This window comes from Macrobrachium nipponense, chromosome 32 (assembly GCF_015104395.2).
Source record: "Macrobrachium nipponense isolate FS-2020 chromosome 32, ASM1510439v2, whole genome shotgun sequence".
Lineage (NCBI taxonomy): Eukaryota > Metazoa > Arthropoda > Malacostraca > Decapoda > Palaemonidae > Macrobrachium > Macrobrachium nipponense.
The window spans coordinates 23618733-23638302 of NC_061094.1; the positions used below are offsets into that span (position 1 = coordinate 23618733).

The 19570-nt window shown below is 41.9% G+C and overlaps 1 protein-coding gene across 4 annotated transcripts in view; it reads right to left on the bottom strand.

The window, feature by feature from the left end:
- The window catches only part of LOC135207272 (transcription factor hamlet-like), a 331554-nt gene that overhangs the window by 280204 nt on the left and 31780 nt on the right, over positions 1-19570 (bottom strand). For 3 of the 4 annotated variants that reach the window (XM_064238932.1, XM_064238931.1, XM_064238929.1), the window contains exon 3: positions 1-1484. This exon is cut by the window's left edge and continues 836 nt beyond it. The gene's annotated coding sequence lies outside the window, so the exon portion shown is untranslated. Of the gene's footprint in view, positions 1485-13664; positions 13831-19570 lie in introns of all 4 variants that reach the window. The other variant, XM_064238930.1, reaches the window with a different exon arrangement.

A 19570-nucleotide genomic window follows, 5' to 3' on the forward strand; every position in this document is an offset into this window, starting at 1 on the left:
AATTAAAGTGCAAAAATTTAAAGTATTACAAAAAGTTACTCTATTTGCAAGTCAGAGAAGTCAGATATTGGAAGACCTTTACTTGTTCTTTAATATTACTTTTGGATTTTTTTCAAACACACTCCATTATATTCCAGATGTTTATGGAACTTGCTTCAAACATTGGTCTATTTAGCTTTTTGGTCTTCCAGTGCCATTGACATCTTGTTTTAATCAATCAAATCAGGCTTTGTCAAATATTTTTTGACACTGCCTACTAGTTTTAACGTTCATATTAACCAATATTCATTGTTTTCTGCCATTAACTTCAATGATATCAAAATGTGACCGTTCCCAAGTATTTCACAGAAGAACAAGAACCACTGCCAAAAAAATTAATAAAAAACACATCCCGAGCATGTCAAGCAAACAACCATAGTAAAAGCAAGCAGCAATTGATTCTAACAACAAAGCAAATAGCTGTATAAAACAAAGCATTTCACGGCAGCACCCATCGAGACATACACAACGCAACTACCGCCACAGTTCTCTTCCTCTGTGAAATAGGAAATGGTTATTTTGGATTAAAAAGTTCACATTGGTTACTAAGTAATGCAGTTTGCTATGAAGCCTTAGCTTTAAAGAAATGGTAGTGTGTAATGGATGCCAGAGTTCTGGTTATAATCATTTAAAGTTTTAGGGACAAGTTCAATCTTTCATAGTTTTACAGCAGACATTATGAACTTTTCCAGTTCGAAAAATATATAGAAAAATAATTATAACATGTAAATATTTCTTATCCATTTACAGCCTTCAAAGTAACATTGTATACAGTGAGCCTTGACTGCCATGCAAATTTAACTAAGTATATATAAATTTTTACTATATCAGAAACTGGTTATAGATTATAAATAACTGTAAAGACAGTTTAAAATGTCATGCCAGATATACCAAAATTGAAAAAATACAATGTCATGTAAAATGAGTACCAACAATAATACAAAACACATTGATTCAAAACAAGAAATCATTCAGATTTTGACAATATTCAATACAAACTATACCTGATATACACAGAAAACATTGTACATCATACAGAATACAGGTTACGAATGGTACAAAATACTTGACATATAGGAACATTTTTCCCATTTCCAATATCAAACGGAAACACAATTCAAGACCGCTAAGGGAAAAAAACCCTTACATCATCGCTTTCGTCTAGGCGGGCTACTCGATTCCCAGGCCACCATGGGATAACATAAACCACCATAAAGAGTAAAAAGAATTCATTTCAATGTACATATGGGCACATGAGCATTACAACAATAAATGCATGATTTACAACATATAAACCATAATTAAAAACCACATTATCTAAATTATCTCAAACAAAGCATGTCAATATCTTTGATCATTTGTATGAAACTAAGATAGATCCAACAGAAAAATTCTAAATTCAAGGCTCACGTGTATCATGGTGGACCTACCTTGACGATGAAAATCTGTAAGAAAAAAAAAATTAATAAAATACAATATAAATATACAGTATTAACAGCACTGCCCTACACAAAAAATGAAATCTGACCTTCGGTTTTGTGACGCCTGGGCGATTTATCCCGAAAATAACCATTTTTCAAATTCTATCTCCTCCCTTGATATTTAATATTAAGACCTGGGATTACTACCATATATAGACCTGATGTAGACCTCCAATCGAATGAGGAGTTTTTTTTCTAAAAGTCATTCTTTTGCTAGATATGAATTTTTCATTATGGTAAAAAAATAAACCCTATAAATTAGGAAAACAAAATTAATAAAAAAAAACGAAACAAAAGTTGGAAAAAAGGGCTTCATTTGATTGTTCTATAATGTCTTTCTGAGTTATATACCAAATTCCATTGTTATAGCTTTAAAACTAAGTGAGAAGATAGATTTTGAAGGTCAATAACTATAGTTTTAAGATACGGGCGTTCAAAGGTTTTCTTCGTATTTTTATAACGACAATGTTAATAAATAATTATTATTATGAATGTATATTTCTTTTTGTGTATTAATAAACCAAAACTATTTTATTTATCATAATTTAATCATAAATGATGATCCCTTTGCTCATATATCGTAGCTTGGGGCACTGCGTCAGGTAAGACGGGGCACTCTTGTACACAAGGGATGCGCTGACCTCTGATGTACAAATCAGGATCCAGGTGTATGCCTCTAATTTGGCAGAAATGCATAACAGTTTTACTAATAGAGAACTTGAACTTGAAGCCATTATGTCCACCCACTCAATAATTTTGTCAATTGCAAGTTGTGACTTCCTTTCAATCATCGTCATTCTTGATCCAGTAACAGATATAGAGAGGTCATCATCAAATGGGTTATGAAGAATGTCCGGGGGAACAACAGATGAGACAGTATTTATTGCTAGCGCAAACAAAGTCATACTCAACACACTTCCTTGGGGTACTCCCTCTTCCTGACACTTTCTCTCAGAAAGTGTATTACCAACCTTAACTTTGAAAAAATGGCAAGCCAAAAAAAGCCTGAATAAACAAAGGTAATTTCCTTCTCAATCCTGTATTATAAATAGCTTTAAGAATACCACATTGCCATGTAGTATCATAAGCCTTTTCTAAATAAAAATAAAAAATACTGATATATGATGCTGCTTTCTTGCAAATGCCCAACACATGCTTGATTCCAAACGAATTTATACATCACTTGTGGAGTGCATCTTCCTGAAACCACAATGGGTTGGTGATAAAAGGCCTTACTTTTCAAGGTACCACATTAATCTTGCATTGACCATCTTCTCCATGATGTTACATAGACAAGAGGTCAATGCAATTGGTCTGTAACTTGCCCCTGAATCTTGTCCTTACCAGGTTTTAAAAATGATAAAATTATAGACAGTCCCCAAACTGCTGGATAACTGTTGCCATGTCAAGTCTATTCATAATACTAATACGTAATAAATTTCGTATTAATAGATGCAAGTTTTACCATCGCAAAAGGGATTTTGTCAGGGCCAGGAGCTGTATCATTACAAGAAGTCAATGCAGAGTTAAACTCCCTTTATGTAAATGGTTATAAGACTCCATTCTACTATCTGTGAAATTTATTAGCTTTTGTTCGTCTCTGTATCAATATTGGTATATCTTGGATTGGCTTCAGATTTGCTAGAGATGTTAGCAAAGTGCTCTCTGCTAACTGATTACTTACTTCCACCTCATTAGTGGTAATTTGTCCATTTACTTTTAATATTGAAGGTGGAGTTCTGTCCTTGACTGACCACACATATGCAGACCATGATTCGTTTAGCAGCCTTTACTGCATGATGGAACTGTGCTATAATTTTTTTTTTTTTAATAAAATATTGAATTTTCTTCTGTATGGTGTCTAGGGCACCTGGTGAGAGATATTCTAGTTAGTCTATGTAAAACTTACATTTTCTCAGACCACCAAGGAACTGGTCACCTTCGAAAAACACCTGTAGCTTTAGGGATAGAATCAATACCAGCCATGTGGAAGGTTCCATTCAGCAAGTCAGTAGCATCATCCACCATCTGGAATTCCTCAGTATCTCTCTCAATGTCAGAGTTCCTTGAATTTTTGCCAATTGTCTTTTTCTAAGATGGACCTTGGTGATCTGTAGGTTTGTTTGTATGGTGCTTTTACATTGCATGGAACCAGTGGTTATTCAGCAACGGGACCAACAGCTTTACGTGACTTCCGAACCACATTGAAAGAGAGCTTCTATCACCAGAAATACACATCTCTCACTCCTCAATGGAATGGCCGAGAATCGAACCTGCGACCACCGAGGTAGGACACAAACACCATACCAACCACGCCACTGAGGCGCTTGGTGATCTGCATGGAGAGGGATCAAAACTAGTACTGATGACAACAGGGGCATGGTCACTATTGTGCCAATCATCTCTCAAAACAAGATAAAGTTAGTTTGAATATGGAGATGAGCTGGTTCACCTATGTTTAGTAGTCCTATATCTTCATTTTCCATGTGATGCTATGGTGTTACCTTTGGCATTTGCTGCTACATCACCCCACAATGGGTGTCTACTGTTAGTGTCTCTGAGTATGAGGAAAGGTTGTGGTAACTGTTGAATAAGATATTTCATATATTCCTCATTCAAATGACCACTGGGAGGAATATAAATAAAACTCATAGTATATTTTCTTCTACAAAGATAAACTTGAACTGCAACTGCTTGTAGAGGAGTTTGTAAGTTGAGTTATTTGAGGAATGTTATGATGAACATATGTAAGACTACCACCATGACATCCTATCTGTGGATTAAATGAAGTCCTATAACTAAGATACTCTGTGGGGCAACATTATTTTGGTCCAGTTTGCTCTCCTGTAGACATGTAACTATTGGGGAAATTTTATGTATCAATAATTTAAGTTTTTCATATTTTGCTCTTAGACTGGCAATTCCACTATATTATGGAAATCTAAAAATTATTTTTATGAAGACTCACTGTGAATGGCCTTCCCATTCATTTTTATTGATGTATGAATATGTAGTGCCATTAACCGAGTCACAGCTAGGTAATGATGGTCAGAAGATAGTGTTGGATTTAGGCTAAGGCCCCACCGAATCCGTCGCGGCGCGTCGCGTGCGTCTAACACGGCTACGCATTTTGTGCGTTTCGATCAACTGTCATAGTTCAAACACGAGTGGCCCCACACGGCGCATGAGCGTGCGTGGCGTCAGGTGCGTTACCGGACTAGAAGCACAAGGAACAAAACATTTTGTTTTTAGCCGCACCTCCGAGCTGGGGTCCGCATGAAGGAAGAAATTGTGGTAGATCTACAACACCTGCATTTGAACCAACCTGCCCAACTTTGAGTTATAATCAAATGTGATGATTTGTGGTTATGATAAAGGATTAAAGTATTTTTTTATTATATTCTAATGGACACATTTATGTAAATATCTTTGTTTCAGAAGTTCTTATATCAAAGTGTTCAGTTCACACACAATTCTACGTATCTTAATTTTTGTATTAAATAAAACAAAGTGCAACTTTAATTTTGAAATCAGTAATCCTTCCCTCAGAGTTACTACAAGTTTCTTACGTTGATACGGATCTTCTGTAATTGGTATCAAATTTTGATATTCGAGATATAATGCCCTCGTGAATTAAGTCAAAGGTTTTCGGCGGCATCCGACAATATTAAAAAAAACTTGTCTGGACGCTATCATAACTTATGAGAGAGTTTTGCATATTCTCCACTCTTTCCTCATCTAAAGTTATGTCATAAGTCCAGATTTTCCAACTGTTCAACGCCTCTAATTTGGTTGACAGCACCGAGTCAGAGGAAAACCTCGCGCGCTCCCTTCAAAACGGCAAGTACTGCTGAAGTTTGAATTGTCAGTCTTATAACCGTCACTCGTTTGTCTGGTTGGGCCACACTCGCAGAAGACGGAGACGCTTGTAGACGGATAGCCGTGTTGGACGCACGCGATGCGCCGCGAAGGATTCGGAGGGGCCTTAGCCTTAGTGCTACTACTCTTTCCTTTTCACATTTGCCTTTGTTGTTTGAGGATGCTCCAGATGAATCTCAACCTCAATATTATTTGAGTTTTCTTGTACAGAGTTTAGAAATGGTTACTGCCTCTGAACTCCAAGAATTATGTTTTGATTCTAACAGTTTACAAACTTTGCTTTTACGTTGAATTTCAATAGTTTTTGTTTTTTGAGCAGAAGGTTGTTCAAGGGTATTTAGCATCTCATATCTATTTTGAAGTGAGATCATCCTAATAGGGGTAGATGGGGAGAGTGATTGTTGGAAGTCGCATATTTTCCCCGACTCCATTAGGTCAGACAGGGACTCCGCCATTGGCAGCTTTTGGGTAGGAGAGGAAAGGGTCTCATCATTTGATAAAGACTCCCTTCTCTCAAGGGCCACGTTATTTTCCTTTGAGGGATGTGCACGTTCCTTCTCAGGCCAGGAACCTGACCCAGATGGCTACCACTAGACCCCTTGTGGTATCGAAGGGTCTAGGGTTTAAAGCTTTAGCATAGTTCCTTCTTTTCTCAAATAGTCTTCAACATAACCAATTCTTGAGCGTTCAATGTTTGCTTTATTTATTGCAGATTGTTCATATTTATATACTACTTCGCAACTTTTGTAATTGGCTTTATGATCCTACTAACAGTTGCTATATTTTGGTGTAGCAAAACATATACCATGTTCAAAAGCAGAGCAATTAATATGTCTTCTCATTTTTATATACTCTTTAAGAATGACTGAACTTAAAACAATTCAAACATTGAATCGGTTTTGGGTGGAACAGTCTTACTCACACACTTTCATTTTTAAAAATCACAAGGTCTGGAATATTGGAGTCTTCAAATGTTAAGATTATCATGCCTGTAACTTTAGTCTTTTTTTGCCTTTCATAATGAAGGTGGACTCATGTCCAAATTTTCCTTTTCAGGGAATTCGTGTACATCATTATCAAAGATTACTCCCTTGCCATAACTGAAATTCAGGTGGGGATTTATTTCTTTTGCCATATCATTTTAATGAAATTTCATCAACAATAACATATTGGACAGTTTTCGACTTTTAAATGGATGAGAACTGTAGATTTACCAAACCCTGATATGTCCCCACTTTTTAAACATCATGTCTTCTTCTAAAGGAACTTATTACATTTATAATAACTATAATTTTCTTCCTTGGCTGAAGCTACCAAGTACATACGTACTGTAATTATACATTCGTATATATGTATACAGTAATACCTCAATCTTACGCGACTCGAGTTGCACGAATTCACAACAGCTTGAACTTTTCATTGGAAGCTAAATAATTATCATACGCGAGTATTTCACAGACACGCGAACAAAAACGCAACTTTTTCGAATCGTGGAGAAGCCCTGCAAAGGTGTTTGTTCAATTTTTTATGTAATATGTTACTGTCATGATACAATAAAGTTTTATGCATACTTACCTGGCAGATATATATGGTTAATGGCCCACCCAACCTCCCCTCAGGAGACAGGTGGAAGAGAAAATCTGTCTTAGAAAACGGGAATGATTCCTATTCCAGCGGCGGGGCGGTAGATCACCTGACCTACCTGTAGAGTGTGCCGCGAAATTCGAATTTTTATCGTGGACGACAGAGTCTCTAGCTAAGTATATATCTGCCAGGTAAGTATGCATAAAACTTTATTGTATCATGACAATAACATTTTTATGCATTCAACTTACCTGTCAGATATATACTTAGCTGATTGGCACCTTTGGCGGAGGGTAAGAGACAGCTAATTTACTGAATAGACAGGAAACAAAATATGTTGTAGGTAATAAAAATAAAAAACCTTGATTCCTACCTGTGTTAGCGAAAGACTTCATGGCTACTGCTTAGGAGCCTGTATCGCTTCAAGAGCCTCAGCGAGGTAGTGATCTCATGCTAAGAGTTCTTGATGGTCTGTTACAGGGGTCTTACCCACTTACGCGACAGAACCTTAGGATCTTTGTCAATGGGGTCCTATCTACTTACATGACAAAACACCTTGCCTATTGGCATGATCGTAGAGCACGACACTAATCCCGATCACCTGATCCTAATTGGGGTTAGTACTACGATTGAAAGGAGTCATCCCCGAACATCCTTTCAATCAACCCACAACTCAACAACAATATTACAAATAATCATTAAAAACACAAAAACAAAATTAAGGATCAGCATCTGCTCCATTTCCCAGCATAGTATCCGCTGATACATAAGGTCCAAGAGAAAAACATTTTTCGTATGTTACTCTAACATCCTTTAAATAGTGGGATGCAAATACTGAATTGCACCTCCAATAAGTTGCTGCTAAAATGTTTCTCATAGACATATTCTTAGTGAAAGAAAGGGAAGTTGCCACAGCCCGGACTTCGTGAGCTTTTACTCTCAGCAGCTTTAAAGAGTTCTCTTGGCAATCCCTGTGAGCTTCGGTAATCACATTTCTGACAAAGAACGCCAGTGCGTTCTTTGACATAGGTCTTTTGGGGTTTCTTACCGAACACCAAAGACTTTGTCGACATCCCTGAAGCTGTGTCTTCTTCTTTAAATAGAACTTCAAGGTCCTGACTGGGCAAAGGGACCGATCCAACTCTCTACCTACCAGAGAAGAGAGTCCCTTGACTTCAAAACTTCTAGGCCAAGGTTTAGAAGGGTTTTCATTCTTTGCTAGGAATAGATCCTGGAAAGAAATAACAGCCGAGTCTTTTTTAAAACCCACCCGAGAGTCCAAAGCATGTAATTCACTGATCCTCTTAGCAGTTGCGAGGGCCAACAGGAATATGCATTTACTAGTAAGATCTCTGAATGAGATTTTATCTGGAGGTTCGAACCTGTCCGAAATCAAGAATTTTAGGACTACGTCAAGGTTCCAACTCGGGGGAATAGAAGATCTCAATTTAGACGTCTCGAAAGACCTGATGAGATCATGAAGATCTTTATTATTTTCCAAATTCAGTCCCCTGTTTCTAAAAACAGCTGAGAGCATGCTCTTATATCCCTTGATAGTGGATACAGCCAATTTCGACTCTTCTCTGAAGAAGAGGAGAAAATCAGAGATTTCGGTCACAGAGGTATTGGAAGAGGACAGCTTCTTCGACCTACACCATCTACGGAAAACTTCCCACTTCGATTGGTAGACCCACAAGGTAGAGGCTCTGCGGGCTCTAGCAATTGCAGTTGCAACTTTCTTTGAAAAGCCTCTCGCTCTGACCAGTCTTTCGATAGTCGAAAGGCAGTCAGGGAGAGACTTTGGATGTTTTTGTGGAACCTCTCGAAGTGGGGTTGTCTGAGCAGATCTGTCCTTTTTGGTAGAGATCTGGGGAAGTCCACCGTCCATTCCAGTACCTCTGTGAACCAGTTTCGGGAAGGCCAGAAGGGAGCAATTAGAGTTAATCTTGTTCCCTCCGATGCCAAAAACTTTCTTAGTACTTCCCCCAGCAATTTGAATGGGGGAAAGGCGTAGGCGTCTATGCCTGACCAGTCCATGAGGAAAGCATCGATCGCTGTGGCTCTGGGATCTTCTTCTAGAGAGCAGAAGTTGTCTATCTTCCTGGAGAGGAACGTGGCAAACAGGTCGATCTGGGGTCTTCCCCAGAGGGACCACATTTGTCTGCAGACTTCTGAGTGGAGCATCCACTCTGTCGGGAGTACTTGGTTCTTTCTGCTCAACCTGTCTGCCCTTAGGTTTTTACACCTTGAACAAACCTTTGTCGCAGATTATGCCCCGTTCCTCTGTCCAGGTTAATAGATCTCTCGCTATTTTGTACAGTGAGAAAGAGTGAGTGCCCCCTTGATTCCGGATGTAAGCCAGAGCTGTGGTATTGTCGGAATTGACTTTAACTACCACTCCTCTGACTTCCGCTTCGAAGTATTCCAGGGCTAGATGAATAGCCAGGAGTTCCTTCGCATTGATGTGCAGTGTAGCCTGTTCCTTGGTCCAAGTACCTGCCACTTCCTTTGGGCCCAGTGTTGCTCCCCAACCTGTTTCCGAGGCATCAGAAAACAACACTCGGTGAGGGTTCCGAATCAAGAGGGACACCCCTTTGTTCTTTATTAATGGGGTTAACCACCACTTCAGGTTGGACTTTATCCCCTGTTGAATGGGAAAACAGTCTGACAGGTCTCCTGTCTTTTGACTCCACATTTGTCTGAGATAAAACTGCAGAGGTCTGAGATTTAATCTCCCTAGGGAAATGAACTGCTCTAACGAGGAAAGGGTGCCCAGCAGACTGAGCTATTCCCTTGCCGAGGTCCGTTCTTTCCCTAAGAAGTTCTAGATTTTTTCTAAGCCTCGAGCAATTCTCTCTTGCGATGGAAACACCCGAAAACCCCGAGAATCCATCTGTATCCCCAGATAGACTATGTTCTGTCTGGGGATCAATTGTGATTTCTCGAGGTTCACGAGTAGTCCCAGAGATTTTGTCAACTCTAAAGTCTTCTCCAAGTCTTTCAAGCACTGAAGTTCCGATTTTGCTCTTATTAGCCAATCGTCTAGGTAAAGGGATATATTTATCCCTTCTAGATGTAGCCATCTCGCAACATTCGTCATTAGTCTCGTGAACACTTGAGGGGCCGTAGACAGGCCGAAGCATAGGGCTCTGAATTGGAATACTTTTCCCTACATCATGAATCGAAGATATTTCTTCGATGATGGATGCAGGGGAACATGAAAGTAAGCATCCTGTAGATCTAAGGAGACCATCCAATCTCCTGGACGAAGAGCCGCAAGAACCGATTTCGACGTTTCCATAGAGAACTTTGTGTTCTCTACAAATCAGTTCAATGCGATCACATCCAGGACCGGTCTCCACCCTCCCGAGGATTTCGGAACCAGAAAAAGATGGTTGTAGAATCCTCGGGAATGAGGATCCCGAACCAATTTGATAGCCTCCTTTTGCAACATCTGTTCTACCAGTTGCAATAATGCTTCTTTCTTGGCAGGGTCCCTGTATTGGGCTGACAGTTCCCTCGGGATCGTTGTTAAGGGAGGACTGTCTCGAAAGGGGATCAGATATCCCTTCGTTACCACTGAAAGGGACCATCTTTCTGCCTCTCTCAGAGTCCATTCTTCGGAAAATTTCCGAAGTCTGGCCCCTACCGGTGCTTGAAGGACTGGCGTCTCATTTTGTTTTCTTGATAGGTCTGAATGAAGACCTACCTCTCTTCTGTATTCCTCTATTCTTAAAGGAGGGTCTGGAAGAGGAGCTCCCTCGAAAGGGCTGTTGAGGAGTACGATTCTCTCTCTTTAAAGGAACAGAGGTCCTTGATTTCTTTGCAGATTAGGCCAAGCGATTTTGCGTGGCCTTTTCTGTCAAAGAATGTGATATGTCCTTCACTAGTTGTGCAGGAAACAATTGGTCCGAAAGAGGAGCATAAAGAAGAGATGACCTCTGGATAGGAGTAACTGCTTTCGTCAGAAAGGAACTAAACAAGACTCTCTTCTTCAGAATTCCAGTTCCAAAAAGCGAGGCCACCTCTCCTGATCCATCTTGAACCGCTTTGTCCATGCAGGACAGTACACTATAAAGGACTTCTGGGCTAAGAGATTCCTTCTCTTGAGTCTTCTTGGCCAACACCCCAAGGGACCAGTCTAAGAAGTTAAAAACTTCTAAGACATTAAACAATCCCTTGAGGTCCCCCATGTGATCTTTGCCGATGACAAGGTTTGTCTCCTTGAAAAGTCCACCAGATTCGAAAAATCTGCTTCGGCAGTGGTAGGGAGAGCTAGACCCAGTGATTCGCCCGTCTCGTACCAGATTCCCTTCTTTCCTGAAAGTTTGGAAGGAGGGCAGGCAAAGACGGTCTTCCCCGCCTTCTCCTTGGATTTAAACCAATTTCCTACAAATCGAAGAGCCTTATTCATGGAAATGGTTGGCTTCATCTTAATGAAAGATGATGACTTCGAGACCTTAGTGCTTGTAAACAAAGACCTCGGAGAAGGAGGAGCAGTAGGGCTTAATGAGTCCCCAAACTCTTGAAGTAAGAGGGCTGCCAGCGTCTTATAATCTGACATGCCTGGAGCCGAGTGATCTTCCGACTCCGAAACTTCTTCCAAATCCAATTCCATTTCCGAAGAGGATTGTTTGTTTTCAATAGGAGATGAGTCTCTTGCAACTTCTGCCCCACTCTCGCAAGAACGACAACCGCCTGTGCGGCAACTTGCGTCCTTACGAGAGATAGGTTGATCCTGCAACACGACCTTATCCTTCTCCTGGCAAGAGCGACGGCTGCCTGTGCGACATCTTTCTCTCCTGTCAGAGGAAGGATGTCCTCTCCTATCGCTTTCCATGGAGCCACCCATATCCTGACAAGGGCTACGGCCGCCTGTGCGGCACCTAGAGTCCCTGTCAGGTAAAGGCTTATTCTTCCGAAAGCTAGACAAATCCTCCTGGTTTAACTGTCTTTTGGAATAAGTCCGTACATTCTGGCGCCTGGATGGCGCTTCTGGCTCATTGCGCCCGGTTGGCGCTTGTGGCGTATTGCGCCAGGTTGGCGCTCGTGACTCATTGCGCCAGACTGGCGCTTCTGGCGCATTTCGGCAGGGGGCGCTTTTGGCGCATTGCGCCAGGCTGGCGCTTCTGGCGCATCTGACGCTTCTGGCGGTTCTGGCTCTTCTGGCTCATATGGATCTTCTAGCACATCTGGCGCATTTGGCGCATTGCGCCAGGTTGGCGCTTTTGGCGCATTCTTCATACTCATCCGAGGAGAATCCGCAACTTTTATGTTAGATCCTTCCTTCCTTCCCTTAGTTCTCTTTATCGGAAGGAAAGAGTCCTTTCTTCTGGGAGTCTCCTTCATAAAAACTCCTACTAAAGCGGAGAGCTGCTCCTGTACATTTAGTAGGATTTTTGCAGCAGCATTCTCTTTTTCCTTTCCCGATGCAGGTGAAGGAGGTCTAGAAGAGGAAGGGGACTCCGATTTGCGTTTAGGAATTAACTTGGTTTTCTTCCTTTCACATGGAGATCCATCGGAGAAAAGCTCAGGGCTTGAATTCGAAGTTGGAGCCTTCCAACTCCTTTTTAAGGGGCGTGACAGTTCATCAGAGCTCCAGCCCCTTACATTAGGTGAAGAATCTGAAGACGAAAAACACTGTTTTAGGATGCTTTTTCGATAGCGATCCTTGGCAGTTTGGGTCGTCACAGAATCTGCCGAGGGGACGCCTGATCGGTGGGGATTCTCCATAACCTCCGTAAGGCTTTTGACATTCCTTCTCCTCTGGGCCTGTGAGCTTGGAAGAGGTCTAGGCCTGGGAGGGAGATGAAGCCAATCAGACGCACCCTCCACTGCACTAGGGACACTTAAATAACTATCACTGTGCTTACCTTGTAACGTTAGCATTTGACGTTCCATCCTTTGCAGTGCAGCTTTAAGATCTGCAATTTCCGTTGCTGGATTTGCAGTCTTAGTACAAGAGGAAGAAGATACAGGTTTGGGGTTAGGTGTTAATTTGATTGACTCGTTAGAACGAGACCTACTTACTCTTCTGGAGGAAGCCTTCCTAGCCCTATCCATATCCAATTTCCTTAAATAGGAATTTAAATTCTTCCATTCTTCCTCATTCAAACCTACACATTCATCACAGGTGTTAGATATTGAGCATTCATTCATTCTACACCCCTTACAAACTGTGTGAGGATCTACCGAAGCTTTCGGTAGCCTCACCATGCATCCCTCATTTACACACTGTCTTCTAACCGTAAAGCTAGAATCCGACATTATGAGAAAAATCCAAAAACCAAGTCCAAATAACAGTCCACGAAAGAGTATGCCAAACCAAAGATCCAATACGTCACCAAAACAACCGGCTTAGAAGATCAATAGCGATGAAAAAACACGAAAATCAAATCAGGAGTAACAACAACAATGTTGATGTCACGGCCGATAGAGAAAATCTCTTAGAAAACGGGAATGATTCCTATTCCCGCCACCAGCGGCGGGGCGGTAGATCACCTGACCTACCTGTACGACGGAGTCTATAGCTAAGTATATATCTGACAGGTAAGTTGAATGCATAAAATTATAATTGTTCCTACACTTTATACAAACCTTCCATCCTTTACTTAGGATAGATTGCAGCTCAGCTGAAAATGAAATTTTCATTATTAAAATGAAGTTTTATTGTATACTTACCGAACAATTATACAGCCGTGATTTCCACGAGCGGCAGGATACTAAATTCAAATTTAGCGCGTAGGCGTCGCCAACACTGGTGGTGATGACGTCATCTCCCTCCACTCGCGGGAGAACCAGGTACAACTGCCCAGGTGAATCCAATTCTTTCTGCCCGTCCTTCCACCTAAGGGGAGGAGGGTGGGTATAATCATAATTGTTCGGTAAGTATACAATAAAACTTCATTTTAATAGATTGATTGATTGATTGATTGTGTATTATATCTGGCGTCACAACATCTGGGTAATTGACACCGAAATAAATTAAATATAAAAAAATTAAATTTTTGATAAACTTCATATAAAAAGATCTATAAATATATTATATAAAAATTTGTTCATATATAAGTTCTTACATAGACAATCTATGTATAATTTAAATTTGGTTAAGGAGGCCGCCTCCCTCATAAAAATATATAACTGCTCTATGTTACAATCCTTTCCAAGAATTGTAGCTAGGATAAAATTACCTACTCTGTCACGACCCCAAGACAGTAACCTATGTCTCAAATTCAAGAATCTGGGACATTCAACCAGCAAATGTCTCACAGTCAAGGGCACAATACAGTTCTCGCAAAACGGAGGATTTTCACGAGACATCAAGAACCCATGGGTGAGTCTTGTATGTCCAATCCTCAATCGGCACAAGATCGTTTCTTGTCTCCTTGGCATATACGAATATGACCAAGGAGACACTGATGACGTGATACTACGCATTTTTTGATTATTTAAAATATCCTCCCACTGGGACTGCCAACATTTTTTAACTCTCTGACCTACTAGAGGATACAAATCCCGATATGGTAGTAGGCATCTTGTGGGTTCTGAGGAGCTGACTGCAGACTTTGCAAGTTGGTCAGCTTTCTCATTCCCAGCCACCCCAACATGGGAAGGCACCCAACAGAACTTTATTTCTTTCCCTCTTCTTTTTAGTAAGAGCAGCCATTCCAATATATCTAAAATCAGAGGGTTTAAAGGGTTAAAAATTTCCAGTGACTGAAGAACACTTCTTGAGTCACAATATATAATAAAATTATTTTCATTCCGAATTAAAACTTCCTTTAAAGCTTTTAAAATTCCATATAATTCTGCTGTAAAAATCGATGCAACAGATGATAACCTGCCAATTCTCTCTACACCAGGGAAGGCTACACCAAAGCCGACGCCAGCATCTGACTTTGAGCCATCCGTGAAAACTGCAATGGAGTCATCATGTTGCACGGAATGTTCTAAAAATATTGACTGCATGGCCTCACTGGACAATTCTGTCTTGGTAAAGTTAAAATATCTACAAAATTTTACCTCTGGAAAGTTCCAGGGGGGACTAACTGAATATTTTGCTGGCGGTAAAATCTCGATTCTTGGCAATATTTTAATTCACGGACAATAAAATTTACTCTAAAAGCAAATGGATGAGGTTGCTTGGGGTGATTTTCATAAAACTGCCAATGCCTTTCATTTTTCATACAAATGCTGGTTAAAGACCTAGGTAGCCTCTGGAATCTATACCAGCTCCGAACCAGCAGACGTTTGTAATGAAGATCCAGATTTCATTTTTATTGTAGTGTCTTACCGAACAATTATACAGCTGATTACACATTTATGGGAAGGTGGGATTCAGTGGACCACTAGTATTTCTAAATGGTTACATTTATTACAATACCAGTAAACACTCAAGGTGTCTGTTGTACCTTACCTTGTAAGAGAGCTACAGCAGACTGTTACTGCCTCTGGTCGGTGCTCTTCTTACTATTGTAGAGGAATTGGAATTTGACCAAAGTTAGCCTCTACAGGAGTGGAATCCTTCCGTAGTTCAAGCGAGTCAAGGCTGACTGACGGAGGATAGTAACAACAAAGATTGCCCTTGCCCTGGGCTAAGACCAGAAATTCAATCATACAAAACATTTGTCACCAACACCAGATTTAAAAACATATATACCCAACCATTGTAAAATCTGACCTAACAGACTGGAGTTGAGGTATCCCAGGTACTCAGTACCCCCAGCTTCCCTTGAACTCGACAACCTATTCAAGGTGAAAAGTTAGCATAGAGGTGACGACCCCTGTGCCGTTTCTCCCAACACCATGCCAGAAACCGCCACCGGACCTAACGTTTTACAATTCTCGAAAACCGTTTCTATCTCTTTGAGATAATGACTCGCAAAAACCGCATTCGATCTCCAGAACGTGCTCTGAAGAATCGAAGCTAAAGATAAATTCTTTCTGAATGCTAAAGAAGTTGCCACTGCTCTAACCTCGTGAGCTTTAACTCTCAGAACGGAAAGATTGTCGTTCTCGGACTGCGAGTGAGCTTCCCTGATAAGCTCTCTAATAAAGAAAGATATAGCATTCTTAGAAAGAGGACGAGAGGGATTTTGAACCGAGGTCCAGAGCTTAGAAGATTGTCCTCTAATACCCTTAGTGGCAAACAGATACTGCTTAATAGCCCTGACTGGACATAAGAGCCTTTCTTCCTCCTCATGTCCAACCAAATCAGATAAGTTCCTTACCACAAAACTCCTCGGCCAAGGATTAGAAGGATTCTCATTTTTGGCTAGAAAGGTCAAAGATACCGAAAATACAGCATTGCCTTGAGAGAAACCGACTCTTTTGTCTATAGCGTGCAATTCGCTGACACGCTTAGCAGAAGCTAGTGCAATAAGAAAAAGTGCCTTCTTAGTCAAGTTCCTGAGTGAAGCCGACTTCAAAGGCTCAAACGGTGGCCCCATGAGGAACTTGAGCACCACATCTAAGTTCCAAGCCACTGTCTCCTGCGGGAGCTTAGTGGTTTCGAAAGACCTAATGAGGTCCGACAGATCTGAATTGGAGGAAATATCCAAACCTCAATGTCGAAAAACCGAAGAGAGCATGGCTCTATATCCTCTGATCGTCGAAGGAGCCAGTTTCTTAGAGTTCCTAAGAAATAGAAGAAAATCTGCTATTTCTGTTAAAGAGGTCGCAGAAGTAGAGACTTTAGCACTTCTACACCACTCTCTGAAGATTCTCCACTTCCCTTGATAGAGTTTGTTAGAAGACTCTCTCCTACAACGAGCGATAGCTTCTGCAGCTCTTCTTGAAAACCCTTTCGCTCTGACAAGATTCCGGACAGTCTGAACCCTGTCAGAGCTAGAGTGGACAAGTTTGGTGGAACCTCTTGAAGTGAGGTTGTTGAGAAGCCACTTCTCTGGAGGAAAAAGAAGTCTGGGGAAGTCTACTAACAACTGGAGAAGGTCCGGGAACCACTCTTTCCTGGGCCAAAAGGAGCGATTAACGTTAGTGTTACATTGCTGTGCGACATGAACTTGTTCAGCACCTCTCTTATTAGACCGAACGGAGGGAATGCATAAGCTTCCAGACCCGACCAATCCAACAGCATTGCGTCCACCGACCAAGCTAGAGGATCTGGGACTGGAGAACAAAAGAGAGGAAGACGGTTGTTCCTTGATGTCGCGAACAGGTCTATTGACGGTCGTCCCCAAAGGCGCCAAAGTTTCTGACAAATCTTGTTGTCCAAAGTCCACTCCAGAGGTAACACTTGCTGTTGACGACTTAACTCGTCCGCCAGGACGTTCATCTTTCCCGGAACAAATCTCGGGACTAGCTGAACCTTCGCTTCGTTTGACCACAGGAGGAGATCCTTGGCTACTTCGTATAGAGAGAAAGACTGAGTCCCCCCCTGTTTCCGCACGTACGAGAGAGCCGTGGAGTTGTCGGAATGCACTGCCACTACCCGACCTTCTACTAAGCTCCAAAACTGTCTGAGCCCCAGGAAAATTGCTAAAAGTTCCTTTACATTTATGTGGAACTTCTTCTCCTTCTCCGACCAAGCTCCTGAAGTCCGTTGATTTCCCAGCAGGGCTCCCCAACCTGTGTCCGATGCGTCGGAAAAGAACTGTAGGTTCGGGAGGATGGGTCGTAAATCTAACCCTTCTACCAACCTTGCTCGAGAGAGCCACCACCTTAGGTCCTCTTTTATTTGATCTGTGACCGGAAAGGTAATCGAGTCTGGTTGTGTCTTCCTGCACCAAGAGGCTCTCAGGAAAAACTGCAGAGGTCTCATGTGCAGTCTTCCCAACGTCACAAATTTCTCCACTGACGTCAATTTGCCCAGGAGCCTCATCCACTGATTGGCAGAACTTACCTTTTTGTCCAAGAACTCCTGAAACTGTCTCCAGACAGCCTGAACCCTCTTCGGGACAGAAAAGCCCGAAAAAACTTGAGCATTCAGAATCATCCCCAAATAAAGGATGCTCTGAGATGGAACCAACTGGGACTTCTGTTTGTTGACCAGAATTCCTAACTTTCTGGCAAGATCCAGAGTTGTTCCAAGGTCCTTCATGCACCGACTCTCTGATTCCGACCGGAGAAGCCAATCGTCCAGATAGAGGGAGATTCTTACTCCTAATATGTGCAGCCAGCTTCCTATCGGGGATAGAACCCTGGTGAAAACTTGAGGAGCGGTCGCTAGTCCGAAGCAAAGCGCCCGAAACTGAAACACCTTGCCTTCGAACATGAACCTCAGGTACTTCCGAGATTCGCGATGTATCGGAATATGAAAATAAGCGTCTTGCATGTCCAGAGAGACCATCCAATCCCCCTGTCTGATGGACTCCAGAACCGACCGAGTGGTCTCCATATGAAATTTTGTTTTCTGGACATGCAAGTTCAGGGCGCTCACATCCAAAACCGGCCTCCAGCCCCCTGATGACTTGGGAACTACAAAAAGGCGATTGTAAAAGCCTGGAGGAAAATCCCCTTCTATCTGTTCTATCGCTTCTTTGAGAACAAGCGCTTCCACTTCTGCGGCTAGCGCCAGAAATTTGTCTGAGCCCAGAGAGTATGCCTGGAATGGAATTGGCACAGGTGAGAGCGAGGGAGGTGAAGCGAGAGGAATACGATAGCCGAACTTGAGTACTTGCACTACCCAGGTTTCTGCTCCTCTGTTTTCCCATTCCTCCCAAAACAGAGCCAGCCTGGCTCCCACTGGTGCATGAAGAACCGAGCTTTCATTTGGAAGGTTTGTTAACCTTGGCCGAGGCCTTAGACTGAGGTCGCAAATTCAACTTCGGCCGAAAGAAGCGCTTGGGTTTTCTCCCTCGAAAAGGCGCTTGGGCCAGAGGAGAAACCGAAGGAACAGTCTCCAAAGGAGCTTTAGGTCTCTTAGTAGACTGTGCCAGTAAATCCGAAGTAGATTTCTTATCTAGCGCAGACGAAATTGACAACACTACATCGTCTGGAAAGAGGTTATCTTTCACAAAAGGAGCAAACAAGAGAGCAGACTTCTGTTGGGAAGTAACCCTTTTAGAAGCAAAGGAGCACCACAGTTGCCTTTTCTTAAGGGTACCAAAGGCGATGAGCGAAGCTAACTCATCACATCCATCCCTAATGGATTTGTCCGCACAGGACAGAACACCAATCCAATCCTCCGCTAACTCCTGAGAAAGAGAAGGACAGTCTTCAATCTTGGCCGCTAAAGCGCCAATAGTCCAATCAAGGAAGCTAAAGACTTCCAAAAGTTTAAATTGATTCTTTACAACGTGGTCCAACTCAGGCGCTGTAAAGAAAACTTTCGCTGCAGCGAAAGCAGATCTTCTAGAGGAGTCGATTAAACTGGAGAAGTCTCCCTGGGAGGAGGCAGAGACTCCCAGAGAAGGAGCTTCCCCAGTTACATAAAACCTATACCTCTTACGAAGCAACTTAGAGGGAGGGTAAGCAAAAAGCGCCTTCCCTAAGTCTCTTTTCATAGACATCCATTTCTCCGTCTCTTTCAACGAATGTCTAACCGCTTTAGATAGAACAAGTTTTGGGAGGAGAGGGTCTGAAGTTTTCCTCATCAAAAAAGTCGAAGTTGGGGAGCGCGGAGCCGC